This window comes from Chiloscyllium plagiosum, chromosome 23 (assembly GCF_004010195.1).
Source record: "Chiloscyllium plagiosum isolate BGI_BamShark_2017 chromosome 23, ASM401019v2, whole genome shotgun sequence".
Taxonomy (NCBI): Eukaryota; Metazoa; Chordata; class Chondrichthyes; order Orectolobiformes; family Hemiscylliidae; genus Chiloscyllium; species Chiloscyllium plagiosum.
In genome coordinates this window covers 20,391,588-20,410,735 of record NC_057732.1, presented here as the reverse complement: position 1 = coordinate 20,410,735, position 19,148 = coordinate 20,391,588, and the positions used below count along the sequence as shown (strand labels likewise).

Below are 19,148 nucleotides of genomic sequence, written 5' to 3'. Positions count from 1 at the left end.
AGATGTTCATAAATCCTATCCCTTCCAATTCTCTCTAAGATTTTGCCCACAACAGAAGTGAGACTCACCGGCCTATAGTTACTAGGGTTATCCCTACTCCCCTTCTTGAACAAGGGAACCACATTTGCTAGCCTCCAATCTTCTGGCACTACTCCTGTAGACAATGAGGACATAAAAATCCTAGGATAAATGCCATCAGGCCCAGGGGACTTATCTATTTTCACCCTTTCCAGAATTTCATCCATTCTACTTAATTGTGACTCAGTACTCACATTGACAACAATGTCCTGATCCTGATTGAATAGTTGAAGTGATCAGCCACAGGGTGATGAGGTTGTTTGGTGCATGTGTCCCAGAGATGTTCCCTGAAACATTCCATGAGTTGGCGTCCTGTCTCCCCAATGTAGAGGAGACCACACCGAAAGCAACAGACACAGTAGATGAGATGTTTGGAGGTGCAGAAAAATCTCTGCTGGATGTGGAAGGATCCTTTGGGGTCTTAGACGAAGATGAGGGAGGATGTATGAGTGTGTAGGTTTTCCACCTGTTGTGGCAGCAAGGGAAGATGCCGGGAGACAGGGTAGGTTGATGGGGGGCATTTGGAGGTATGTGCTGCTATACAGGACATTGGTTAGGCCACTTTTGGAATATTGCATGCAATTCTGGTCTCCTTCCTATTGGAAGGATGTTGCGAAACTTGAAAGGGTTCCGAAAAGATTTACAAGGATGTTGCCAGGGTTGGAGGATTTGAGCTACAGGGAGAGGCTGAACAGGCTGGGGCTGTTTTCCCTAGTCCATCAGAGGCTGAGGGGTGACCTCATAGAGATTTACAAAATCATGAGGGACATGGCTAGGGTAAATAGACAATGTCTTTTCCCTGGGGTGAGGGAGTCCAGAACTAGAGGGCATAGATTTAGGGTGATATGTGAAAGATATAAAAGAGACCTAAGGGGCAACATTTTCACTCAGAAGGTGGTGTGTGTATGGAATGAGTTGCCAGAGGAAGTGGTGGAGGCTAGTACAATTGCAGCATTTAAAAGGGTATATGAATAGGAAGGGTTTAGAGGGATATGGGCCAAGTGCTGGCAAATGGGACTAGATTAAATTAGGATATTTGGTCGGCATGGACGAGTTGGACTGAAGGGTCTGTTTCCGTACTGTACATCTCTGCCTCTATGAATGGTTTCTGCAGAATGCTGAAAGGGGTGGGGAGGGAAATATATCTCTGGTGGTGGGGTCTCGTTGTAGGTGGTGAAAATGGCTGAGGACGAGGCGCTGTATCCGGAGATTAGTGAAGTGGAAGGTGAAGACAGGGGGTCCTGTCGTTGTTGCGGTTGGTGGGGCAGGGTTCATGGGCAGAGTTGCTGGAAGTGGAGGTGATGCACTGGAGGGCATTGCTGATCATGTGGGAGGGGAGATTGCAGTCCTTGAAATAGGAGGCTATCTGGGATGTCCTGGAGTGGAATTGCTCCTCCTGGGAGCAGATACAGTGGAGGTGGAGGAAGTGGGAGTAAGGGATAGTGTTGTTACAGGAGTAGGTGAAGGGGTTTGCTGGGAGGAGGTGTAGTCCAGGTAGCTGTAGGGGTTAGTGAGTTTGAAGTAGATATCTGTGTTGAGTCGGTCACCTGAGATGGAGATGGAGAGGTCTGGGAAGGGGAGGAAAGTGTCCGAGATGGTCCAGGTGAACTTAAGGTCAGAGGGGAAGGTGTGCGTGAAGTTGATGAACTGTCCTCTCTGACCTATCACTATCACCTCCCCTCCTGCATCTACCTATCGCCTTCCCACCCACCTTCCCCCACTCCCTAATTATTTCTCAGCCCCCTCCCACCTCACATTCCTGATGAAGGGCTTATGCCTGAAACATCAACTCTCCTGCTCCTCGGATGCTGCCTGACTTGCTGTGCTTTTCCAGCACCACATGTTTTGACACTGAACTCCAGCATCTGCAGTCCTCACTTTCTCTCAGTCTTTATAGCGTCATGAAGGAAGGTAAAGGAAGGGCAGCCAAAACTATAGCTCCCCAAATGACTGAAGATGTAAAGGTTAAAATGGAAGGAGAAAATGACAAATATCAGGTTCATAACATAGTAGGGTACCAGCAAAATCAAAGGACAAGGGAGATGCAAAATGGGAAACTGGTGGGTCAAAGAGTGTATTTGAGAATGAATTAGCAAGTAACATAAAATAAAATTCAAATACTTTTGCAAATGTAAATACTAGGAAAGGTACACTGGCCTTGGAGGAAGTACAACATAGGTTTACAAGATTTATATCTGGATTTAGGGGATTAAGTTATAAAGAGAGATTACAAATTAGGTCTGTTCTCTCTAATCCAAGTCAGATGCCATATCATTTGCCCTTCACTCCTCCCTAGAACATCTTGACACCAAGAAGAGCTACGTAAGAATCCTACTCATTGACTACAGTTCAGTCTTCAACACTATTATCCCCTTGAGACTGATTCCTAAACTTAGTGATCTAGGACTAAGCCCCACTCTCTGCAACTAGATCCTCAGCTTCCTGACCCTCAGGCCACAATCAATGAAGATTGGAGACAATATTTCGTCCTCACTAACACTCAACACTGGAGCCCCCAGGGATGCGTACTCAGCCGCCTACTGTACTCACTGTATACCCATGACCGCATCGCCAAATACCTGACTAATGCCATTTACAAATTCGCTGATGACACCACCACAGTCGGTTGAATCTCAGATGGCGATGAAACAGACTACAGATGGGAGGTGGAAGACTTGGTAAAATGGTGCACTGAGAACAACCTAGCTCTCAATGCTGGCAAAATCAATGAACTCATTAATGACCTTCGGCGGCATGTTACTCATCCTCCCTTAACATTAATAACACATTAACAGCATAGAGGTGGAATAAGTGGAGAGTGTCAAGCTCCAGGAAATGGTCATCCACAATAAGCTTTCTTGGATTCTCCATGTGGACGCACTGGTTACAAAGGCCCAATAACATCTCTTCTTCCTCAGGGAGTTGAGGAAATTTGGCATGACGGCGAATACCCTTGCCAACTTTTATAGGTGCACCATCAAGAGCATTCTGTCTGGATGTATCACTACTTGGTATGGCAACTGTACCATTCAAGATCGGAGATAGTTACAGAGAGTGGTGAACTCGGCCCGGACAATCACAAAGGCCAACCTCCCATCTATGGAATCCATCTACCAGGCCCAAGGTAGATAGGAGACTGAAGAAGGCATTTGGTATGCTTTCCTTTATTGGTCAGAGTGTTGAGTACTGGAATTGGGAGGTCATGTTGCGGCTGTACAGGACATTAGTTAGGCCACTGTTGGAATATTGCGGGCAATTCTGGTCTCCTTCCTATCGGAAAGATGTTGTGAAACTTGAAAGGGTTCAGAAAAGATTTACAAGGATGTTGCCAGGATTGGAGGATTTGAGCTATAGGGAGAGGCTGAACAGGCTGGGGTTGTTTTCCCTGGAGCATTGGAGGCTGAGGGGTGACCTTATAGAGGTTTACAAAATTATGAAGGGCATGGATAGGGTAAGTAGGCAAAGTCCTTTCCCTGGGGTGGGAGAGTTCAGAACTAGAGGGTATAGGCTTAGGATGAGAGGGGAAAGACATAAAAGAGACCTAAGGGGCAACTTTTTCACACAGAGGGTGGTACATGTATGGAATGAGCTGCCAGAGGAAGTGATGGAGGCTGGTACAATTGCAACATTTAAGAGGCATTTAGATGGGTATATGAATAGGAAGGGTTTGGGAGGGATATGGGCCGGGTGCTGGCAGGTGGGACTAGATTGGGTTGGGATATCTGGTCAGCATGGACGGGTTGGACCGAAGGGTCTGTTTCCATGCTGTACATCTCTATGACTCTATGACTCAATGAAAGGCCACCAGCATTCTCAAAGCTCCATCCCACCCTGGCAATATCAATCTACAACCTCTACCATCAGAGAGAAGGTACAGAAGCCTGAACACACGCCGGTTTTGAAACAGTTTCTATCCTACTGTTGTTAGATTACTGAATGGACTCACAAACCCTTAACATTTTCTATGTTTTTGTTTTTGCCTCTGTTTACCTATTATTTACTTATCTATCTATTGCTCGCAAGGCAAAGCTTTTCGCTGTGCCTCGAAACACCTGACAATAAATTCAATTCAATAAAATTTTAGGAAGTTAAGGGGTGATCCGATCAAAGTCTTCATGATATTCACAGGAAAAGACAGGGCAGATAAAGACAAACTATTTTCACTGGTTGAGAATTCTAGAATTAGGGGAGATAGTTTGAAAATTAGGATCAGACCATTTAGGTGAGATATTAGGAAGCATTTCTACACAAAATGATAAAAAGTTTAGAACTCCCTTTCACAAATGGCTAGTTGATGCTAAATCTTCTAAAGCTGCTATAAATAAACTTTTATTGAGCAAAGTATTAAGGGATATGTGCCAAAGGCAAGTAAATGGAGTTAAGTCACAGATCAGCCATGATCTCTTTGTATGGCAGAACAGGCTCTTGGGTCTAAATAGCCAACCTATGTTCCTATGTTTCTAAAAAAGTAGCCAAATAAAGGATGGCATAGAGGACAAAGCCTAATTTCTAAATGAATACCTAGATCTAGTTTCAATGAAGTGGAGGTTGCTGCCAGCATCACTGTAAAGGCAGTAGTGTTTGAAGTACTTAATGGGTCAGCAAGCATTGGATGTTACCCCATCTATTTAAAATCCATTCTAAGATGCTGAGGGAAGTAAGGGTAAAAATTGTGAATGTTCTGACCAAAGTCTTCTAAACATTGTTAGATGTAAGAGCAGTCTCAAGGGACATGGGAATAGAAGCAGGCCAGTGAATCCTCAAACCAGTTGTGCCATTCACAAAAATCATGACTGATCCAAAAATGAATTCTGTATATCTGGCTTTGCCCCATGACCCTTCATACTGTTGGTTAACAAAACCTATCAATTTCAGTTTCACAATTAACAAATGACCTAGCATCAATTTCCTTTTGCAAAAGAGAGAGTTTTAAACCCAAACATGTAAGTAGAAAGCAGGAATTTTCAGCAGTTCCTTGCACGATGCCCACTGACGATATTACCTAGTATGGTGACGAAACGTCTAGAAATGAACCTTCAAGCTCAGCGAGCAAACCTACATCCAAAAGAGAGTTTTAAAATTCAATTATCCCTTGCATTAATTGTGTTACTGGTTTCACCCTGGAAAGTTTGGTTCTAACTTTTAGTTTTTTTGCCCTATTTTGAGACTCCGTAAGTAACATAATGCCTCATGTGTATTGGAAATTAAGCCCCACTATTCTTGGTGATGTCACAGAAGTTAAAGATTTTATAAAAATACACAGAACACCCAATTTGCATGTCTTTTTAGCTTCAGGTTAATAGAAAGCATGGATCAGGTTTCTGCACTTATCAAGAATTACTATTTATTACAAATAAATAGATTCAAGCTACAGAAAAACAATTATTAACTGTCCAACATACAAATCTACTAGTTAACAACTCTAACCCATTATAAACATTTTTCACACATATACAGAGAGACACAAAAGAAGTGGATGTTATGGGTGGAGGAAAAGACTAAGAAGGCAAATCAGTGGTCCCTGTTCACAGGGTTTGCTGCGCTGATCCTTTTGCTGACCAGAATGCTGCTTTGCAGGAGCACAGGGTGACTGGTTCCTGTCTTCTTGATTAGAAATTACTGCAAACAGCAACAGGGTGAGAGGAATTAAATTGGCTATCTTCAGTCTTGAAATGATTTTTTGCTGCAGAGCAATGGTCTGCTGGCTTCGGCCTGACGTTCCTGCTTTAATTTGCTCAGCTATCTGGGAATCAATCACATATATACAGTATTGAGATGCAGGTATCTTTTTGACATCAATAACTGATCATTAGTTCACAGACTAATCAGCTACATGTTCCTGACCAAAGCTCTATTTGTTCATAGGCACTGGATCTAACATGTCTGTATCTAAAATTTCTCCACTTCTTAAACCAATAGCTGTGCAAAGGGCACTTATAAGTGTCAGGTAACTTGCTTTTGAAAAGTACAGTAATCCTTCAACAATCATTGGCTTTTAGACCAGCTCTTTTCCCATTTCATTCATAATTAAAAATACAGAAAAAGAAGGTATGAACCTTACAGCAGTATAACTTGACTGAAAGAGAGACAGGACTGGCAGCTGAATGTCCCTGGATTTAGATGCTTCTGGTGTGATATACAGGGAGATAAAATGGGTGGGGCAAGTTGTGTTACTGGTAAAGGAGTTTCTCACATTTGTACTGAGGGAGGAACATCAGAGGACTCGTGCAGTGAGGCAATATGGGTAGAACTCAGGAGTAGGAAAGATGAAATCACAATGCTGGGGGTATACTACAGACCTTCCAACAGGCAGTGGGAGATAGAGGAGAGAATATATAGACATATTTTGGGAAGATGTAAAAACAGCAGGGTTGTTGTGGTGAGCGATTTTAACTTCTCTCATATTGACTGGGACTCACTACGTGCTAGGGGCTTAGATGGGGCAGAATTTGTAAGGACCATTCAGGAGGGACTCTTGACACAAAATATCTACAGTCCAATCAGGGGAGGGGCTATACTGGAGCTGATTTTGGGAAGTCTGCCTGGCCAGGGTAGTGAAGTTTGGGTGGGGGAGCTTTTCAGGAATAGTGACCATAATACGATGAGTTTTAAGATAGTCATGGAAAGGGTTAACAGCAGTCTTCGGGTGAAGGTGTTAAATTGAGGGAAGGCGAACTACAATAATATTTGACAGGAACTGGGGAATTTTGATTGGAGGCAACTGTTTGAGGATAAATTGGACATGTGGGAGTATTTCAAACAACAATTGATAAGCGTTCAGGAGTGGCACTTTCCTGTGAGAATGAAGGATAGGTATGGCAAGTTACGTGAACCTTGGATGACCAAGGATGTTATGACCTTGGTCAGAAAGAAAAAGGAAACATCCATAAAGTCTCAGAGTGTGGGAACTGATGAAGCCCTTGACGCATATAAGGAAAGTAAGAAAGAACTTCTAAAAGGGGTCATGACAAATCATTAGCAAAAGGATTAAGGAGAATCCCAAAGCTTTTTATACATGTATAAAAAACAAGAGGGTCGACAGAAAAAGAGTTAGCCCACTCAAGGACAAAGGAGGGAATCTATGTGTGGAGCCAGAAGAAATAGGTGAGATCCTAAATGAATAATTTGTGTCAGTATTTGCCAAAGAGATGGAATTGGTGGAGGATGATCTCAGAAAAGAGAGTGTTGAGTTTCTAAGCCAAGTTGTTATTAAAAAGGAAGAGGTGTTGTCCGTGTTAAAAAGTATTCAGATAGATAAGTCCCTGGGTCCTGATGGGATCTATCTCAGAATATTGATCGAGGCAAGAGAACAGATTGCTGGAACATTGACAAACATCTTTGTATCCTCTTTGACCATAGGTGAGGTCCCAGAGGACAAGAGAACAGCCAGTGTTGTCCCACTGCTCAAGAAGGTTAGCAGGGATAAACTGGGAAATTACAGGGCTCTGAGTCTCACATCGGTGGTAGAGAAACTATTGGAAAAGATTGTCAGGGACAAGTTCCATTCGCATTTAGAAGCAAATGGACTTATTAGTGATAGACAGCCTGGTTTTGTGTTGGGGGAGATCATGCCTCACTAATTTGACCAAAGTTCTTTGAGGATGTGACGAAGATGATTGATGAGGGAAAAGCAGTTGATTTTGTCTACATGGACTTCAGTAAAGCCTTTGACAAGGTCCTTCATGGCAGACTGGTACAAAAGATGAAATCACATGGTATCGGGAATGAGCTGGCAAGATGGAAATAGAACTGGCTCAGTCATAGGAGACAGAAGGTAGTGGTGGAAGGATGCTTTTTGGAATAGTAAAGAAGAGTTTAAGAGATGTGACAGACAGGTTTTTTACACAAAGGATGGTGAGTGCCTGGAACACATTGTCAGAGGAGGTGGCAGAAGCAAATACAATAGCAACATTCAAGATGCACACAGACAAATACATGAATAGGAAGGGAATAGAGGGATACGGATCCTGTAATTTTAGCATGGAAGGGCAAAAATATGGTACCGTAGGCTTGGAGGGCCGAAAGGCCTGTTCCTGTGCTGTATTTTCCTTTGTTCCATAAATAATTTATTTTTATTTATTCTATCTAGGTGGAAAGGCAAATTGTGAGGAGGATGGTAACAGTTTACAGAGAGGTATTGATAGGTTAAGGACAAAATTTTGGCAAATGGATTATAATGTAGGAAAATTTGAAGTTGTTAATATTGGAAAGGAGAACAAAAGAACGGTATTTTTTAAATGAAAAAAAAACTGCAGAAAGCTGCAACACAAAGGGACTTGAGGGTATTTGTACAGGAAACACAAAGCACACAGGTGGAGCAGGTAATCAGGAAGGCTAATGGAATATTGGCTCTTATTTCAAGGGGGTGGGAGCATAAGAGTGGGGAAGTCTTACTGCAACTGTATAAGGTACGATACAGCCATATCTACTGTCTGCTTTGGTTCCCTTATTTAAGGGAAGATATCATTTCAGTGGAGGCAGTGTAGTGAAAGTTCGCTAGGCTGACCTTTGGTATGGAGGGATTGTCTTATAAGCAAAGCCTGAAGAGGTTAGGACTCTAATCATTGCAGTTTAGAAGAATGAGAGGTGATCTCACTGAGACATATTGGATTCTTAAGGGGTTTGACAGGGTAAATGCTGAAAGGATTTTTTTCCTCTAGTGGGAGAGTCTTGGACCATAGGGCAAAGTCTCAGAACAATTGAGTGCCAATTTAAGACTGAGATGAGGAGGAATTACTTCTCTGATGGTGGTGAAAGTTTTGCAACTCATTGCTGCAGAGAACTGTGGTGGGAGAGTCCTTGTGTATTTTTATGGCGGAGGTAGATTCCTGACAAGTCGGGGAATCAAGGTTTACAGGTGGAAGACAGGAAAGCAGGTGTGAGGAGTATTGGATTAGCCATGGTCCTATTGAATGGAGCAGGCTCAAGGGGATGACCGACCTACCTCTAATTCTATTTCCGATGGTCTATCTCTTCCTCCTAACATCTTGAAAATTACAAATTAACCCTTTCTGTCTAAAGTAAATCTGAACTACATCCCCTCCAAGGCCAATATGTCCTACATAAGGTGCAGTATTCAGAACTGCTCATATATATCAAATGTGATCTAACTAGAGCTTGACCATCACTTTTTTCTCTCAACTAAAGGCCAGCATTCCAGTAGCCTTTTTGCTAATCTTTTCTCACTTGTTCATGATATTTTAATGATGTGCGTACCTGAATCCTCAAGTCGCTATTGACTTTCACTGTTTCTACATTTTAACTAACTAGAAAGTGCTTTATAGGTACAAAGTGGAAAACCTCACAACTGTCTATGTTAAAATCCATCTCCCACAGCTTTATCCATTCACTACAATTTCTTGCTTCCATCGACATTGCTGACAATATCATTTAACATTGTTTCAACAGCAAATGTGGGCACACACAGCTCCCTATTCCATCATTGAGTGTATAGTTGAGACTTCAACACAAAAACTTGACGGACACTAGACACAAACTGCCAATTTAGAGGTTATGAAGGGGTGATGGCCTAGTGGTATTATTACTGGATTGCTAATCCAGAAATATAGGAGACCTGGGTTTGAATTCTGCCATGATAGACGACAGCATTTTAATTCCATTTTTAAAAATCTGGAATTAAGAGTCTGATGGTGACCATGAAACAATTCTTGATTGTCAGGAAAACAAAGCCATTTTGTTCACTAGTATTCTTTAGGGAAGGAAACTGCCATTCTTTCCTGGTCTGGACTATATGCAACTGCAGATTCACAACAATTTGGTCAATTCTTAATTGCCCTCTGGGGTGGACAATAAAAGCTAGCCTAGCCAGCGATGCCCTCATCCTGTGGATGAATAAAAGAACAGATAATTATCAATTCACATCTTCTTCCCTTTCTGTTAGCCAATATCCTAATAGGATTTGCCCAATGAGGGGCTGCGTCAAATGCCATTTTAAAGTCCATGTAAAAATACCTATAAATAATCCCCTGTCCACTACTTTATCACTGCGTCAAAAAATCAATCAGGTTCTTCAAGAATAATTGAATGTTTGCAGACCTTTGTTGTCTATCTTTGATCAGCTGTTGAGATGCTCAGTCACCCTTCCTTTAAGTAGAGGCTCTTGCAATTTCCTGATGACAAATGTTAGCAAACTGATCTGTATTTCACTCATTCCCTCCCCTAAATAGCAGAGTGAGAAGTACAATTTTCTAATCTAAAGGAATATTGAGTAGGTTAAAGTTAGGATATCTACAATGTTCTCACCTACAGACCCAGGTAGGAAATTGGCAGTTTAAATTTAACATGAAGAGGTGTGAAGCAATGAATTTTGGTTGGAAGGACAAGGAGAGGCAATACAATGTATGCAATTGCAAGAAGATCTCATGGTATACATGCACAAATCTTTGAAGATGACAGGACTACTTGAGGAGAGTCCTTGATCTTATGCTTCAAGGAATAGAATATGAAAGCAAGGACATTATAAAGCACTGGTTAGGTCTCAGCTGGAATATTCTGGCCAGCTTAAAACATTTCCCTTTAGGAAAAATGTCATAGTTTTTGAATGAATAAAAGGCAAATCATCAAGGAAGGAGGACTTTGTTTATGTTAAAAATCTACAGGAAGTGAGGTTGTTCTCATTAAAACAGAGAATGTTAAGGGATGTTTTGATAGAAGTGTTCAAATTCATGATCGGTTACTCTAGGGCAGTGTTTCTCCATGGGGGCAGAAGCGCCCCCTGAGGTGCGTTTGCCTTCCTTCGGTGGGCATTGAAGTCAAAGGGGGCACTGAACGACTTTGTAGAGAGCTTACCAATCACTTGGAAGACTGCCGTGTCCTTGAAGGACATCGCTGTGTGCATACGGATAGTTGCATAACACGAGTCTGTTATTTTCCTTGCACCCATGGAGGCGTGCGCTCTGATTGGTTGCTGTGTTATTATTGATAGTCTTCTCTGTGAATGGCAAACCATTTGAACTCATTCGCAGTTGGCACTAATTCTACTGCCGAGATCAATATCACCTAACTTGTGTCACTTCTAGGAAGATGAAACACAGCTTTTCAACTGTTCTACCGGGTGGCAGAATGAATGCACATTACAGCTAATTAGCCAATCAAATTTTGCCGCTTGTCTGAGCATCTTAAAATTATCGTGATAAGGTAATACCCATGATTCCATCAGTGTATTCGAGCGACAGTGTAAAAATGACCTCAACGAGTAAGAAAAAGTGCAGGCAGCATAGCATGGACTATTTGCGATATGGCTTTATTCAATCTCCATCTAATAAGCAGTTACTACTGTGCTTACTTTGTGAACAAAGTTTTTCCAATGAAGCCATGAAGCCTTCCCATCTTATTAAACATTTGGAAAAGAAACAGTGGCAAAAAGGACAAAGATTTGGCATATTTTCAAACACTAAAGAATAAATTCAATCAGCGACCAATGATTTCCACTGTTTTTTCAAAGATGGGAGCCACAAATGTGGATGGTCTTGTGGCATCATACAACATAGCGAAGCTAATTGCAAAAATGTGGTAAACCTCATTCCGTGGATGAATCGTTGGTGCTTCCAGCTATTGCCGAAGTATTATCAACTGTGCTACATCAGGAACCATCAATGACTATCAAGCGTATTCCTCTTAGCAACAATTCCATGAGAAGGCGCATCGATGAAATGGCTTCAAATGTTGAGGATAAATTATGTTCCCTTTTGATATTGAAAGAAATCGCCTTACAAATTTATGAAAGTACTATATGCGGAAATGAAGCTTTACTTTTGAGGTACGTACGTTTCATCGACAAAAATGAAATACGAGAAGAACTACTTTTTGCTCTGGATCTACCGACAGATATCAAAGGTAAGACTATCTTCGACTGTGTCAAGGATAATTTTAATAAAAAGTCTGTTACCCTCAAAAACATTGTTGCTTGTGCTACAGATGGCGCATGTGCTATAACTGGCCAACATCGGGGATTTGACGCATTATTAAAGAGAGAAGTGCCACATGTTTTCACAGTACACTGCATTTTCCATCGGCAGCATCTGGTTGCAAAGAAACTTAGTGAAGCCCTCAACCATTCTCTACAAGTGGTGATTCATGGCGTAAATTATATAAAGAGACATGGTCTGAATGAATGACTTCTCCGCCAACTCTGTAAAGACAATGAAGATGAATTTCTGTAATCACTGATACACACAGAAGTGAGATGGCTCTTGAAAGGAAAATGCCTCAATCGTTTCCATGAACTGCTTGATTCTATCATCGAATTCCTACACAGAAATAATGAAAACCTTTGTATGAAAGCCGAAACCGTAAAACACAACTGTGCATATCTCGCGGATATTTTCGATAAGTGTAATTCGTTGATCATGCAGATACAAGGAGATAATGTGAGTTTCATAAAAGCAAGGAATGCTGTTACATCTTTTATTGTGCAACTTGATCACTTTCATCGGAATATCAGTTGTTGTGAGTTTTACCAGTTCCCAAGTTTAAACAATATCGCGGAGGATGTTACTGATGATCAATTACTTAACTACTCAGCTCACATTTATGCACTGCAGGATGATATGAAAATATGATTTGCTAATCTTATCGAGATGGAGATCCGTACATGGCTGGCTGACCCCTTTATCTCATACGCAGAAGAAATGGACATTTGCCTTCAGGAAGAAATGATAGAGCTCCAAAATGACACTGCAATGAAAGTTTGGTTTTCGCAAATGGGTGAGCTTTTTATTTGGATTCAAGATGCCACCCGATGTCGTTTCCTGCTATTAAGCGAAGAGGCAAAGCAGTTTGCACGACCATTTCCTACCTCTTATTTGGTTGAGAAAGGGTTCAGTGCCAGTGCCATCACTAGAATACAAGATAAGACCCGCAATCGCATGGATGTTGTTCAGCGTGGTGACCTGAGCTTGCTTTTGACAAAAATTGAACCAGATGTATATGATTTAGCAAGACAACATGAACCACAAGGATCATATTGACTATTTTGCTATCACAGACTAAATTTTATACAGTGAACCAAATATAGGTAGACAGTATGCACGGTAATAAATGATAACATTTAGTTTTTGTTGTATATAAAACATTTCACAAAAGTTTTCCGTTTTCAGCACTGCAGTGTATTGCAGTTATATGTGCAAAAATAGACTTTGGTGATTTGGGGGCATTGCATGATTTCAAGGATAAGAAAGGGGCGTTGAATACGGAAAGATTGAGAAACACTGCTCTAGGGCATAAGAATAAGAGGTGAGATGAGAGAAAAAGCACGTTATTATGGTCAAGAGCATACAGCCTGAAAGAGTGGTGGAAGCAGACACATTAATAACATTCAAAAGGAAATTGTGTAAGTATTTGAATAAAAGCTACAGGATTCATAGGTGAGGTACTAATTGGATAACTCTTTCCATGAGTTTGCAAGGGTTGAATGGCCCCCTTTTGTGTTGCTTTGAACTAATAACCCACAACCTTTGCTGCTTAAGTGGAACAAACCCAGTTTGTCCAAACTAAATTCTTGCATTTTATTTCATTTAAAAGTCTAATGCCCATATGTATATAAATTCACCAAAGTTGCAGTTACCCAGTACCACTTCAATTTATACTGATCTTGTAAAACTAAATACTGTACACTGTTGTGTCCCATTAATGAAACTGGTGTTCTAAGGTTGCACCAAGATCTTCTTAGCTAATGCTGTTTCAGTTGCATTTGTTATTTTTACTGCACTATCACCAACTTATTCAATTTAATCTTATGATATCTGTACATAATTACTGTTACTTCCCAGACAGTTACTGTAACTTTGCACGATTTCTGACTCATCATTGGCAGTACCATTTGTAACCACATGGTGGAAGACTTTTCCAACTGATCTTAAAATACTAAATTATGATCAACATATTCACATTACAGTACATGTTCTCGTTGAGATACAGTAGAAGGAGCAGCTTAATTAAAATCCTAAATGGCAAATGTAAGTTTTTTAAATCACAGTGGCTGTAAATAAAGTTTTCTCACTTGTTTATGGATATGCCCAAACAATTAAGTTCAATTTCGAATCGAGCCCTTCAAACTTTACAATATGTGAGACGGAGTCTTACATTTTTAGCTAAATCCAGAGTTGCATTGAGATTTCTGGAGGGCTTTTCACTGCGAGGCTTAACAAGTTCTCTCATGGTATCTTATCAAACCTGCTGCATTAATAATTTACCTCACCCCTATGGCATCTTTCAGGACTGCCTCCAGCCCCAGCTCACATCTGCTATTCTCAGAACCACAAGCCACCCTGGACCAAGGTTACCATCTGGGTCAGGGCAGTCCTTATTAGTTCCTGATCAATGGTTGACTATTAAACTGCGCTCTGGATAATTGAGGATGGACAATGAATGCTGGTCTCACCAGTGACATCCTCATCGTATGAATGAATAAAAAAAGTTGCTTTACAGTTTTATTAGAGACACGCATTGCATATTGTCTACCTCCCATCATATACAGACAGATAGTCAGTCCCATATTATATGATAGTCTCGATTAATACCCATCAATTGAATGTAGCACCCTAGCCATAGACAATTAATAGTGCAACTAAAGATGCATTTGCCTACTGTACCACAGGAAGATCTGATGGGGAAGGGAAATATTATTGAATATTGTCTATTAGTACTAATGTGGATACTTGTGACTTCCTCATAGGCCATAGGAAAATGATTGCTCTGTTTGATCTTTTTTTTATTCAATCATGCAATATGGACTTCTCTGGCTGGATCAGCTTTTATTGCCCATCCCTAATTGTCCAGAGGACAATTAAGAGTCAACCACATTGCTGTGGTTCTGGAGTCACATGTAGGCCAGACCAGGTGAGGATAGCAGATTTCCGTCTCTAAAAGACATTAGTGAACTAGATGGGTGGTTTTTCCTAATAATTGACAATGGTCATCACTAAATCCTTAATTCCAGATTCTTTATTGAATTTAAATTCCATCATGTGTCATGGTGCATTTTGAATCTGAGCCTCCAGATCTTTAAATGAGCTGCTGGATTAATAACCTAGTGACAATACCACGTGGCCATTGCCTCTCTAATAGCAGAGCAAACAGGTCTCCGTAAGAGAGGGTATGCAATTTGTAAATACTGTACAAAGAAGAGAGATAGAGATACGTAGAAAACCTTCCACATATATAGATTAAGGTCGCCTTGACTGCCTAAATTTATATGGATCCGGATAGAGACATTTAAATTAAATACAGAAATGCACAAGAACATTGAAATAGTTTGATACAGAGATTTAGGTAAATAGTTGTCCTTGGCAACTATTGGAGATGACCTATGTTAGCTTTCCATTTAGGTTATAAATAACAATACAGAAAATAGAATTGATAATTTGATAAACAAAGTAGTTTCCTAGCTTTCTTGTGGAATATGCTCACTCTGAAGCTTTGATCTCTACATCTCCTCAGTGCACTGTGCAATCTGTACCAACATTAGATTATTAACATACCTGAGGAAGTTGAGACTGCAAGTTCAAAATGAAGCATTAGTAACAATTTCATTGTTAACTGGCTGCAAAACATCACTAAACCATTGGTGAAGCCCTTTCTCAGAAATCTGTGATAAAGGTAAACCATTAATCGAACCTAATAGACTTGACATGAAAGGGTAACCACCACGTCCTCAAGAACAAGTAGGTTGGGCAATAAATGTTGAACAAACCATCAACGGCCAGTCAAAAAAAAGTTACATTGGCATATGCCAGGCCTTTGTTCTTGGGTATTCTCTGCAGGTTCTCTTTTTGTCTTTCAGCACATTTTGTCTGAAAGATAGATTAGATATTGACAGTTTTAATTTACAAACCCCACATTGGAACTTCACCATATTGTCTAGGCATTTCCAAGAGAATTCTCCATTTGTGGAAATGCTGTTATTTGAATCAGATATTAACACAAGGCCCGGTCTGCCCAGATGAGGTGGATTTTAAAGAGCCCATGATGCTATTCAAAGAAGACCAGGAAACTTTCTAGAAGTTTACTGGCTGACATGCCTCCTGATCCAATGTCACAACAAGTTTACCAGTGATTTATTTCACTTGCTAACTGTGAGAGTTTGCAGTGCACAAATTGGCAGCTGCGCATACCTACACAACAAAAGTGATTGTTGTTCAAAAAATGACTAACTATCCATGAAGAATTTGGAATGTCTGAACAATCCTATGACTGTCATCAATCTGCAATGATCATTGCTATAATATTTACAATACAAATCTGTTGGCAGCTGCATAGTTGCCTTAATAGATCCCAGCTTGCCAAGAGATGGAGAGTGAACCTAAAGATATTGTATCATTGCCATATATAGTTAGATTTCATCTGAATCATTCTCTGTCATATCACAAAATACAAGAAAGATATAATTGTCCTTTACAGAGGACTCTGGACTCACTCCTGAGGAAAAATTTAATTTCTGTGTTTAAGTAAGTTCAAAACAGAAGTTAGTAGATTTCAAACACTAAACGACATCAAGGAATATGGAAATAGCACAGGAATATGGCAGTGAGGTAGATAATCAATCATGATCTAGAACATTGGAGGAAGTTCAAGGGCCTGAATGGCCTACTTTTCTTCCTGTGTTCCTAGCTGAACTTTTCAAGATTATGAAGGGAATTTTCAAAACTGATGCAGGTTTATTTTGGTTCATTACTGTGAAGGAACTCGAAAGGACATTGGTTGAAAATTAAGAAATTAGAAGCAAAACAAACATCAGGGATACTTTTATTAATTTAGGAAGCTTGTCGATGTGGATGTCAAGAGGCAATATAGTGGCTTGGAGTTTGCTGTCAGTGGAGAAGCAATAACTTTTGTTGCAGATCTGAAAACAAATTACAAGTTGCAAGTCAGATCACAAAATCCAGTGACTGAAAATATTGTTATCATTGGAACCACCAAATCTGCTCTGCTATATTTGTGATAGAAGAATTGAGGAAATTGTTTAAAGGTAGATACTGGAATTGAAAATGAACATTTACACTCTAATGCCCCTTCCTCATCTTTATAAAAGAAGATAGTTATAAGAGGACCACAACATTTTATTCTGACTGGAGTTGTCAGTTGCTGGACTGTGCTACCATCTAGTGTTCACATTCCCACTGTGCCATGCAAAATGCCTAATTATTGTTAGCAACAATATCATTTCTATACTGTGAACAAATGTTGAATATTAAATGCATTGCAAAAACAGTCAACACTGGTTCCCTAAATAATGGCAATAAAATTCAGTTTATTATCTTTATACAAGGCATGTTTTAAAAAAAACACTACAGATGCTAGAAATATACTGAAAGGATCTGGAAAGGGAAAATAAATAAATGCTTCAATTGTAACCCTTCATCAGAAATTATAACTGAGAGACAATATAAAATCTGCTCTTCAGAATATAACCTCTGCTCTACTAAGTTGTTCATACATGAAGAGTATGCAGATTAATTTGATCTTAGAGTAGGATAAAAGGTTGGCACAACATCAAGTGCCAAAGGGCCTGTACTGTGCTGCACTGTTCTATGTTCTATATAGTGAACAAAAACATGTAAATCAGCTAACATTAAAATCAAGATCAAATCACCTGTAGCAATAAAACTACTGAACAAACTTTTAACTTTATTTTACATTATGTATAACATACTGTAAACAAAATACATTTTATCAAACAATGAATGGAATTATTGTTCTACAATATAAATTTAGCTGATTTTAATTTTCCTGCCACTCATGCCTTATGAGACATCAATACAATTAATGGTTATAAATTGTAAACTGAGACAGGTAGAAGGATATATTTAGATTGTAGAGAAGAACACAGCTATTTCAGAGCAGCCTGATAGTGCTTCCAGTTCAATGTAAGCAACCAATAAGACACAGACTTTAAAGGCCATTGCTTGTGTATGGATTGCTTAAAGTCCAGTTATATTGTAAAATTTAGGTTTATTAACATAAAATCAAACTTGTAGCATACAGAGCCTTTAGAGAGAGAAGGCAAAAGGGTTCAAAAAGTTATCAGAGACTGTGAAAAAGACTGGCATGGGACATACTGGCAAGTAATAAAGAATGATTAAAATTTTATAATAATATATACATTTATAAATAAATAAAATGCAAGGAAGAATGCAAATGGAGAAGAAAAGTTCATATTCTTATGCAGAATAAAAATATGAACTGTAAGAAATAGGGCTTTTAAGACTATTATAAAATTAGCAGGCATAATATATAGAATATTATTGAATTAGCAGGTATAATATTACAGAATATTGTCAAATGTTATTGAATTAGCAGGTATAATATTATAGAGTATTATTGAATATTATCAAATTAGCAGGCATAATATTATAGCATATTATAGCATTAGCAGGAACAATATTGCCTGAGACAAAGTTGTGTGCTTTCTGTTTTTGTCATTTCTACAGAAAAGACATTCTTAAAAATCAGGGACTAAGGTGATTTTCACATTCCTGATGAGTAGCACAGAGTCTGCTGTGCCCTATGTATTCTCTCTTCAATACAAGTATCTGGTGATGGCGAGCAATTGGATCTCAGCATGTGGTAGCTAAAAGGTAACTTTCAGCTAAAGTGACAATAGAGAGAGGTGATCATCCTGACTTCTTGGAAACCAGGTTAGAATCATTAAGCCAAGCCATTGCCACTGGGTCACCTACCAGCTCTTTGAAATAAAGTATAATAATGAATGCTTGGAGGCAGGGAAGCAGACCTCAAGGCAGCTGCCTTCTCAAGATGAATGAAGACTAGGCCTTTTCTAACAGGAAAATAGAACTTCCAAACATTTAGGCAACTGAACAGAACTCAACTGCTATCAGTTACACAGATCAATAGACTTTGCACCATCTATTCATACATCCTGTAAAGTCAATAAATCACTACAACTTTCAAAAGAACGATTGGTGTCAAGCTCCTCGCAATCATTAATGTCAGGGCTTTACTACTTTACAGAAAGCTTCAAAGAATCTTTCAATAGTTTCCTTTGTCCTTGGGATGTTCCTTATTTGGAGAGTTGAGAAAAGAGGGTATAG

General features: G+C 39.7%; 1 pseudogene; it reads left to right on the top strand.

The window, feature by feature from the left end:
* The first annotated feature begins 11,244 nt into the window (after positions 1-11,244).
* Positions 11,245-12,215, top strand: LOC122561455 (annotated as a pseudogene).
* The last annotated feature ends 6,933 nt before the right edge of the window (positions 12,216-19,148 follow it).